Raw genomic sequence first — 10,000 nt, forward strand, 5'->3', positions numbered from 1 at the left:
TATTGACATAATGCTGGGTCAAAAATCCTCCGCAAACAGCCGCTGTAACTGTCTGGAGGACGTGCGTAAAGAGGCCGTACACATCATAATTTAATCCGTTTTATTGACATAATGCTGGGTCAAAAATCCTCCGCAAACAGCCGCTATAACTGTCTGGAGGACGTGCGTAAAGAGGCCGTACACATCATAATTTAATCCGTTTTATTGACATAATGCTGGGTCAAAAATCCTCCGCAAACAGCCGCTATAACTGTCTGGAGGACGTGCGTAAAGAGGCCGTACACATCATAATTTAATCCGTTTTATTGACATAATGCTGGGTCAAAAATCCTCCGCAAACAGCCGCTGTAACTGTCTGGAGGACGTGCGTAAAGAGGCCGTACACATCATAATTTAATCCGTTTTATTGACATAATGCTGGGTCAAAAATCCTCCACAAACAGCCGCTATAACTGTCTGGAGGACGTGCGTAAAGAGGCCGTACACATCATAATTTAATCCGTTTTATTGACATAATGCTGGGTCAAAAATCCTCCGCAAACAGCCGCTATAACTGTCTGGAGGACGTGCGTAAAGAGGCCGTACACATCATAATTTAATCCGTTTTATTGACATAATGCTGAGTCAAAAATCCTCCGCAAACAGCCGCTATAACTGTCTGGAGGACGTGCGTAAAGAGGCCGTACACATCATAATTTAATCCGTTTTATTGACATAATGCTGGGTCAAAAATCCTCCGCAAACAGCCGCTGTAACTGTCTGGAGGACGTGCGTAAAGAGGCCGTACACATCATAATTTAATCCGTTTTATTGACATAATGCTGGGTCAAAAATCCTCCGCAAACAGCCGCTGTAACTGTCTGGAGGACGTGCGTAAAGAGGCCGTACACATCATAATTTAATCCGTTTTATTGACATAATGCTGGGTCAAAAATCCTCCGCAAACAGCCGCTGTAACTGTCTGGAGGACGTGCGTAAAGAGGCTGTTATTGTCATCTGTCAATCCGTTTTAAGATCACAATCTGAGGGAAAGCACCCTCCAGAAACAGTCGCTGTGACAGTCTGGAGGACGCGCGTAAAGAGGCTGTTATTGTCATCTGTCAATCCGTTTTGAGCTCACAATCTGAGGGAAAGCATCCTCCAGAAACAGTCGCTGTGACAGTCTGGAGGACGCGCGTAAAGAGGCTGTTATTATCATCTGTCAATCCGTTTTGAGCTCACAATCTGAGGGAAAGCATCCTCCAGAAACAGTCGCTGTGACAGTCTGGAGGACGCGCGTAAAGAGGCTGTTATTGTCATCTGTCAATCCGTTTTAAGGTCACAATATGAGGGAAAGCATCCTCCAGAAACAGTCGCTATAACTGTCTGGAGGACGTGCGTAAAGAGGCCTTTAACGTCATCTGTCAATCCGTTTTGAGCTCACAATCTGAGGGAAAGCATCCTCCAGAAACAGTCGCTGTGACAGTCTGGAGGACGTGCGTAAAGAGGCCGTACACATCATAATTTAATCCGTTGTATTGACATAATGCTGGTTCAAAAATCCTCCGCAAACAGCCGCTATAACTGTCTGGAGGACGCGCGTAAAGAGGCCGTTAACGTCATCTGTCAATCCGTTTTAAATTCACAATCCGAGGCAAAGCCTCCTCCAGAAACAGTCGCTATAACTGTCTGGAGGACGTGCGTAAAGAGGCCGTTAATGTGGCGAGAGAGTCCGTTTAAAGCTCACAATGTGAGGCGAAACATCCTCCAGCAACAGCCGCTATAACTGTCTGGAGGACGTGCGTAAAGAGGCCGTTAACGTCATCTGTCAATCCGTTTGAAATTCACAATCCGAGGCAAAGCCTCCTCCAGAAACAGTCGCTATAACTGTCTGGAGGACGTGCGTAAAGAGGCCGTTAATGTGGCGAGAGAGTCCGTTTAAAGCTCACAATGTGAGGCGAAACATCCTCCAGCAACAGCCGCTATAACTGTCTGGAGGACGTGCGTAAAGAGGCCGTTAACGTCATCTGTCAATCCGTTTGAAATTCACAATCCGAGGCAAAGCCTCCTCCAGAAACAGTCGCTATAACTGTCTGGAGGACGTGCGTAAAGAGGCCGTTAATGTGGCGAGAGAGTCCGTTTAAAGCTCACAATGTGAGGCGAAACATCCTCCAGCAACAGCCACTATAACTGTCTGGAGGACGTGCGTAAAGAGGCCGTTAACGTCATCTGTCAATCCGTTTTAAATTCACAATCCGAGGCAAAGCCTCCTCCAGAAACAGTCGCTATAACTGTCTGGAGGACGTGCGTAAAGAGGCCGTTAATGTGGCGAGAGAGTCCGTTTAAAGCTCACAATGTGAGGCGAAACATCCTCCAGCAACAGCCACTATAACTGTCTGGAGGACGAGCGTAAAGAGGCCGTTAACGTCATCTGTCAATCCGTTTTAAATTCACAATCCGAGGCAAAGCCTCCTCCACAAACAGCCGCTATAACTGTCTGGAGGACGTGCGTAAAGAGGCTGTTATTGTCATCTGTCAATCCGTTTTGAGCTCACAATCTGAGGGAAAGCATCCTCCAGAAACAGTCGCTGTGACAGTCTGGAGGACGTGCGTAAAGAGGCCGTACACATCATAATTTAATCCGTTGTATTGACATAATGCTGGGTCAAAAATCCTCCGCAAACAGCCGCTATAACTGTCTGGAGGACGTGCGTAAAGAGGCTGTTAACGTCATCTGTCAATCCGTTTTAAATTCACAATCTGAGGAAAAGCATTCTCCAGAAACAGTCGCTGTGACAGTCTGGAGGACGTGCGTAAAGAGGCCGTACACATCATAATTTAATCCGTTGTATTGACATAATGCTGGGTCAAAAATCCTCCGCAAACAGCCGCTATAACTGTCTGGAGGACGTGCGTAAAGAGGCTGTTAACGTCATCTGTCAATCCGTTTTAAATTCACAATCTGAGGGAAAGCATTCTCCAGAAACAGTCGCTGTAACTGTCTGGAGGACGTGCGTAAAGAGGCCGTACACATCATAATTTAATCCGTTTTATTGACATAATGCTGGGTCAAAAATCCTCCACAAACAGCCGCTGTGACAGTCTGGAGGACGCGCGTAAAGAGGCCGTTAACGTCATCTGTCAATCCGTTTTAAATTCACAATCCGAGGCAAAGCCTCCTCCAGAAACAGTCGCTATAACTGTCTGGAGGACGTGCGTAAAGAGGCCGTTAACGTCATCTGTCAATCCGTTTTAAATTCACAATCCGAGGCAAAGCCTCCTCCAGAAACAGTCGCTATAACTGTCTGGAGGACGTGCGTAAAGAGGCCGTTAACGTCATCTGTCAATCCGTTTTAAATTCACAATCCGAGGCAAAGCCTCCTCCAGAAACAGTCGTTGTAACTGCCTGGAGGACGCGCGTAAAGAGGCCGTTAACATAATCAGTTAATCCGTTTGAAAGTCATTTTCTAAGGCAGCGCTTCCCCGCAACACTCCGCTGTTGTCCGTCAAAACTCGGATCTCCCAGGCCCAGCCAGAACGCTCCATTCGCGGGGAAGAGACGTCCGCAACACACCGCTGTTGTCCGTCAAAAAATCGGATCACATAGGCCGAGCATAATGGCTTTAAATCGGATAAAGTACTTCCGCGTTGTCGCCTGTCTTTGCCGCCCTGGTAACCGGGAGTCGGGCCGAAATTATCTCCGTGGTGCCTTCACTTTTCCGGCCTTCTTGTAGTAAAGCTGTCGCTGTCTTTTCATGATAGACAGATTTTTGAAAAACCGGTTTCACAAAATGTGCGCAAGGTGGCTTGGTTACCCCCTACCAAAAGTGGTCACATCGGGATAGGCAAAAACCAATAAGCGCTGAAGGCTTCAGCGCTTATTGGTTTTTGCCTAGAGACACTCTGTCGTTTTTTGGAGGTTCGCGCCCCTGGAATTCTTGCAAGTCAGCGAAGCGCTGAAGCCTTCAGCGCTTCGTGTTGCCTAGAAACACTTTGGCGTTTTGCTGGGTTTTACGCCCCTGGAACTCTTGCGAGTCAGCGAAGCGCTGAAGCCTTCAGCGCTTCGTGTTGCCTAGAGACACTTTGGCGTTTTTCTGACTTTTACGCCCCTGGAACTCTTGCGACTCAACGAAGCGCTGAAGCCTTCAGCGCTTCGTGTTGCCTAGAGTCACGTCACATACGCGGCTGGGTTTTTTTTCCCTTTTTCTTCCTTTTTCCGGGATTTTCGTGCCCCAGAGCATGCCTCTCTCCCTGGGATGCCTCCGACTGCTGCTCCATGCCCTCTCTCTCTCTCTCTCTCTCTCTCTCTCTCTCTCTCTCTCTCTCTCTCTCTCTCTCTCTCTCTCTCTCATCATCCCAGTTTAGGGCGCTTTTTCCGGGCATTAGCTCACGTAGCAACATCAGCACCATGGACAGCACCACGGACAGCGCCCTGGACGTCATTTACCAGGGAAAGGGGGCACATTTCCCGGATCTTTGACCTCCACCGCATCCCCTAGGCCCCTGCCAACACTGCCACAAGAGGGCCCGAAAAACGGATGGTGAGAAAGGGTAAATTCGGGCGTGGAAAGCACCCCCACTCTCATCTCACCCACACCCGGAAAACAGCACTTTTTCCGGGTGGGCCTCTTCCAGAGCATCCCTTGGGCTCCCCCCAACACTCCCACAAAATGACCCGAAAAAAAGAGGGTGGGAAAGGGTAAGTTCGGGCTGAAAAGCACCCAGACACACATCTCGCTCACGCCCGGAAAACAGCACTTTTTCCGGGTGACTCACCTCCAGAGCATCCCCTGGGCTCCCCCCAACACTCCCACAAAAGGGCCCGAAAAACGGATGGTGAGAAAGGGTAAATTCGGGCGTGGAAAGCACCCCCACTCTCATCTCACCCACACCCGGAAAACAGCACTTTTTCCGGGTGGGCCTCTTCCAGAGCATCCCTTGGGCTCCCCCCAACACTCCCACAAAATGACCCGAAAAAAAGAGGGTGGGAAAGGGTAAGTTCGGGCTGAAAAGCACCCAGACACACATCTCGCTCACGCCCGGAAAACAGCACTTTTTCCGGGTGACTCACCTCCAGAGCATCCCCTGGGCTCCCCCCAACACTCCCACAAAAGGGCCCGAAAAACGGATGGTGAGAAAGGGTAAATTCGGGCGTGGAAAGCACCCCCACTCTCATCTCACCCACACCCGGAAAACAGCACTTTTTCCGGGTGGGCCTCTTCCAGAGCATCCCTTGGGCTCCCCCCAACACTCCCACAAAATGACCCGAAAAAAAGAGGGTGGGAAAGGGTAAGTTCGGGCTGAAAAGCACCCAGACACACATCTCGCTCACGCCCGGAAAACAGCACTTTTTCCGGGTGACTCACCTCCAGAGCATCCCCTGGGCTCCCCCCAACACTCCCACAAAAGGGCCCGAAAAACGGATGGTGAGAAAGGGTAAATTCGGGCGTGGAAAGCACCCCCACTCTCATCTCACCCACACCCGGAAAACAGCACTTTTTCCGGGTGGGCCTCTTCCAGAGCATCCCTTGGGCTCCCCCCAACACTCCCACAAAATGACCCGAAAAAAAGAGGGTGGGAAAGGGTAAGTTCGGGCTGAAAAGCACCCAGACACACATCTCGCTCACGCCCGGAAAACAGCACTTTTTCCGGGTGACTCACCTCCAGAGCATCCCCTGGGCTCCCCCCAACACTCCCACAAAAGGGCCCGAAAAACGGATGGTGAGAAAGGGTAAATTCGGGCGTGGAAAGCACCCCCACTCTCATCTCACCCACACCCGGAAAACAGCACTTTTTCCGGGTGGGCCTCTTCCAGAGCATCCCTTGGGCTCCCCCCAACACTCCCACAAAATGACCCGAAAAAAAGAGGGTGGGAAAGGGTAAGTTCGGGCTGAAAAGCACCCAGACACACATCTCGCTCACGCCCGGAAAACAGCACTTTTTCCGGGTGACTCACCTCCAGAGCATCCCCTGGGCTCCCCCCAACACTCCCACAAAAGGGCCCGAAAAACGGATGGTGAGAAAGGGTAAATTCGGGCGTGGAAAGCACCCCCACTCTCATCTCACCCACACCCGGAAAACAGCACTTTTTCCGGGTGGGCCTCCTCCAGAGCAACCCCCTGGCACCCAGCAACACTCCCACAAAAGGACCCGAAAAAAAGAGGGTGAAAAAGGGTAAGTTTGGGCTGAAAAGCACCCAGACACACATCTCGCTCACGCCCGGAAAATGGCACTTTTTCCGGGTGACTCACATCCAGAGCATCCCCTGGGCTCCCAGCAACACTCCCACAAAAGGGCCCGAAAAACGGAGGGTGGGAAAGGGTAAATTCGGGCGTGGAAGGCACCCCCACTCTCATCCCTTCCACACCCGGAAAACGAGCACTTTTTCCGGGTGACTCACCTCCAGAGCATCCCCTGGGCTCCCCCCAACACTCCCACAAAAGGGCCCGAAAAACGGATGGTGAGAAAGGGTAAATTCGGGCGTGGAAAGCACCCCCACTCTCATCTCACCCACACCCGGAAAACAGCACTTTTTCCGGGTGGGCCTCCTCCAGAGCAACCCCCTGGCACCCAGCAACACTCCCACAAAAGGACCCGAAAAACGGAGGGTGGGAAAGGGTAAATTCGGGCGTGGAAAGCATCCCCACTCTCATCTCCTCCACACCCGGAAAAAGAGCACTTTTCCCGGGTGGGCCTCCTCCAGAGCATCCCCCTGGCACCCAGCAACACTGCCACAAAAGGGCCTGAAAAAAGAAGGGTGAGAAAGGCAAAGTCCGGGCTGAAGAGCACCCAGACACACATCTCGCTCACGCCCGGAAAAAAGCACTTTTTCCCCGGTAAAACACCTCCAGAGCATCCCCTGGGCTCCCCCCAACACTGACACAAAAGGGCTAGAAAAACAGAAGAGGAGAAAGGGTAAATTCGGGCGTGGAAAGCACCCCCACTCTCATCTCACCCACACCCGGAAAACAGCACTTTTTCCGGGTGGGCCTCCTCCAGAGCATCCCCCTGGCACCCAGCAACACTGCCACAAAAGGGCCTGAAAAAAGAAGGGTGAGAAAGGCAAAGTCCGGGCTGAAGAGCACCCAGACACACATCTCGCTCACGCCCGGAAAAAAGCACTTTTTCCGGATAAAACACCTCCACAGCATCCCCCTGGCACCCAGCAACACTGACACAAAAGGGTCCGAAAAACAGAAGGGGAGAAAGGATAAATTCGGGTGTGGAAAGCACCCCCACTCTCATCTCATCCACACCCGGAAATAAGGCACCTATCCCGGCCACAGGACCTCCGCAGCATCTCCCTGGTCACCCAGCATCACCTCTGCTTAAAGCAACCCGAAATAGTGGGAGAAAGTGTGTGAAAAGCACTCACACAGCACCAGCCTCATCCACTCATCCACACCCGGAAATCAGGCACCTATCCCGGCCACAGGACCTCCGCAGCATCCCCCTGGTCACCCTCCATCACCTCTGCTTAAAGCAGACCGAAATAGTGGGAGAAAGTGTGTGAAAAGCACTCCCACAGCACCAGCCTCATCCACTCATCCACACCCGGAAATCAGGCACCTTTCCCGGCCACAGGACCTCCGCAGCACCCCCCTGGTCACCCAGCATCACCTCTGCTTAAAGCAGACCGAAATAGTGGGAGAAAGTGTGAGAAAAGCACTCCCACAGCACCAGCCTCATCCACTCATCCACACCCGGAAATCAGGCACCTTTCCCGGCCACAGGACCTCCGCAGCACCCCCCTGGTCACCCAGCATCACCTCTGCTTAAAGCAGACCGAAATAGTGGGAGAAAGTGTGAGAAAAGCACTCCCACAGCACCAGCCTCATCCACTCATCCACACCCGGAAATCAGGCACCTATCCCGGCCACAGGACCTCCGCAGCATCCCCCTGGTCACCCAGCATCACCTCTGCTTAAAGCAGACCGAAATAGTGGGAGAAAGTGTGTGAAAAGCACTCCCACAGCACCAGCCTCATCCACTCATCCACACCCGGAAATAAGGCACCTTTCCCGGCCACAGGACCTCCGCAGCACCCCCCTGGTCACCCAGCATCACCTCTGCTTAAAGCAGACCGAAATAGTGGGAGAAAGTGTGAGAAAAGCACTCCCACAGCACCAGCCTCATCCACTCATCCACACCCGGAAATAAGGCACCTATCCCGGCCACAGGACCTCCGCAGCATCCCCCTGGTCACCCTCCATCACCTCTGCTTAAAGCAGACCGAAATAGTGGGAGAAAGTGTGTGAAAAGCACTCCCACAGCACCAGCCTCATCCACTCATCCACACCCGGAAATCAGGCACCTTTCCTGGCCACAGGACCTCCGCAGCACCCCCCTGGTCACCCAGCATCACCTCTGCTTAAAGCAGACCGAAATAGTGGGAGAAAGTGTGAGAAAAGCACTCCCACAGCACCAGCCTCATCCACTCATCCACACCCGGAAATAAGGCACCTTTCCCGGCCACAGGACCTCCGCAGCACCCCCCTAGTCACCCACCAACACCTCTGACTCAAGCTCCCACCAAAAACGGGGAAAAAATAAAAAATAGCCCTCCAAAAACACCCCCCCCCAACCGGACCCACCCCCACCCGGCCACCCCTCACCAAAAGCCCGCAGAGACACCTCCGGCAGCTACCCTTCTAACCCCGTCTCCAGGCGGTCCCGGGCCCCCACACTTAAGCACCCCCCCTGGGTTAAAACCAAAACTCCGACCGTTCAGGACGTTCATGCCCCTGGTAATTTAGTTTCGTGCCCCTGGTAGATGGGAGAGAAGCGCTAAAGCCTTCAACTAGCCGAGCTAGAGCCTCCAAAGCGGCCTCCACAACCACAATACAGGGCCTGGAGGTCAGTTTGCTGGTTTTTTTCTAAGTGTAATTCCAAACTGCAACTCTCACTTTGTCCACAGGATGGCGACATTGGACTGCAAGTGAGCTCCAAGCGGGTGACTGTAAATGATTTATCCGGCCTTATGACCCTAAAAACGGACACTTTTACACATATAAGCTGGATGAAATACATTTCACGTGGTCCTGGTCCTCTGAGCGAGTACCAGAGAGCTAGGCAGAGCCAGGCTATGTCCCTAGGCCGAGCTAGAGCCTCCAAAGCGGCCTCCACATCCACAATACAGGGCCTGGAGGTCAGTTTGCTGGTTTTTTTCTAAGTGTAATTCCAAACTGCAACTCTCACTTTGTCCACAGGATGGCGACATTGGACTGCAAGTGAGCTCCAAGCGGTTGAATGCAACTGATTTATCCGGCCTTATGACCCTAAAAACGGACACTTTTACACATATAAGCTGGATGAAATACATTTCACGTGGTCCTGGTCCTCTGAGCGAGTACCAGAGAGCTAGGCAGAGCCAGGCTATGTCCCTAGGCCGAGCTAGAGCCTCCAAAGCGGCCTCCACATCCACAATACAGGGCCTGGAGGTCAGTTTGCTGGTTTTTTTCTAAGTGTAATTCCAAACTGCAACTCTCACTTTGTCCACAGGATGGCGACATTGGACTGCAAGTGAGCTCCAAGCGGTTGAATGTAAATGATTTATCCGGCCTTATGACCTTAAAAACGGACACTTTAACACATATAAGCTGGATGAAATACATTTCACGTGGTCCTGGTCCTCTGAGCGAGTACCAGAGAGCTAGGCAGAGCCAGGCTATGTCCCTAGGCCGAGCTAGAGCCTCCAAAGCGGCCTCCACATCCACAATACAGGGCCTGGAGGTCAGTTTGCTGGTTTTTTTCTAAGTGTAATTCCAAACTGCAACTCTCACTTTGTCCACAGGATGGCGACATTGGACTGCAAGTGAGCTCCAAGCGGTTGAATGCAACTGATTTATCCGGCCTTATGACCCTAAAAACGGACACTTTTACACATATAAGCTGGATGAAATACATTTCACGTGGTCCTGGTCCTCTGAGCGAGTACCAGAGAGCTAGGCAGAGCCAGGCTATGTCCCTAGGCCGAGCTAGAGCCTCCAAAGCGGCCTCCACATCCACAATACAGGGCCTG

This window comes from Cebidichthys violaceus, unplaced genomic scaffold (assembly GCF_023349555.1).
Source record: "Cebidichthys violaceus isolate CVI_PGR_0920_01 unplaced genomic scaffold, fCebVio1.0.p SCAF_219, whole genome shotgun sequence".
NCBI lineage: Eukaryota > Metazoa > Chordata > Actinopteri > Perciformes > Stichaeidae > Cebidichthys > Cebidichthys violaceus.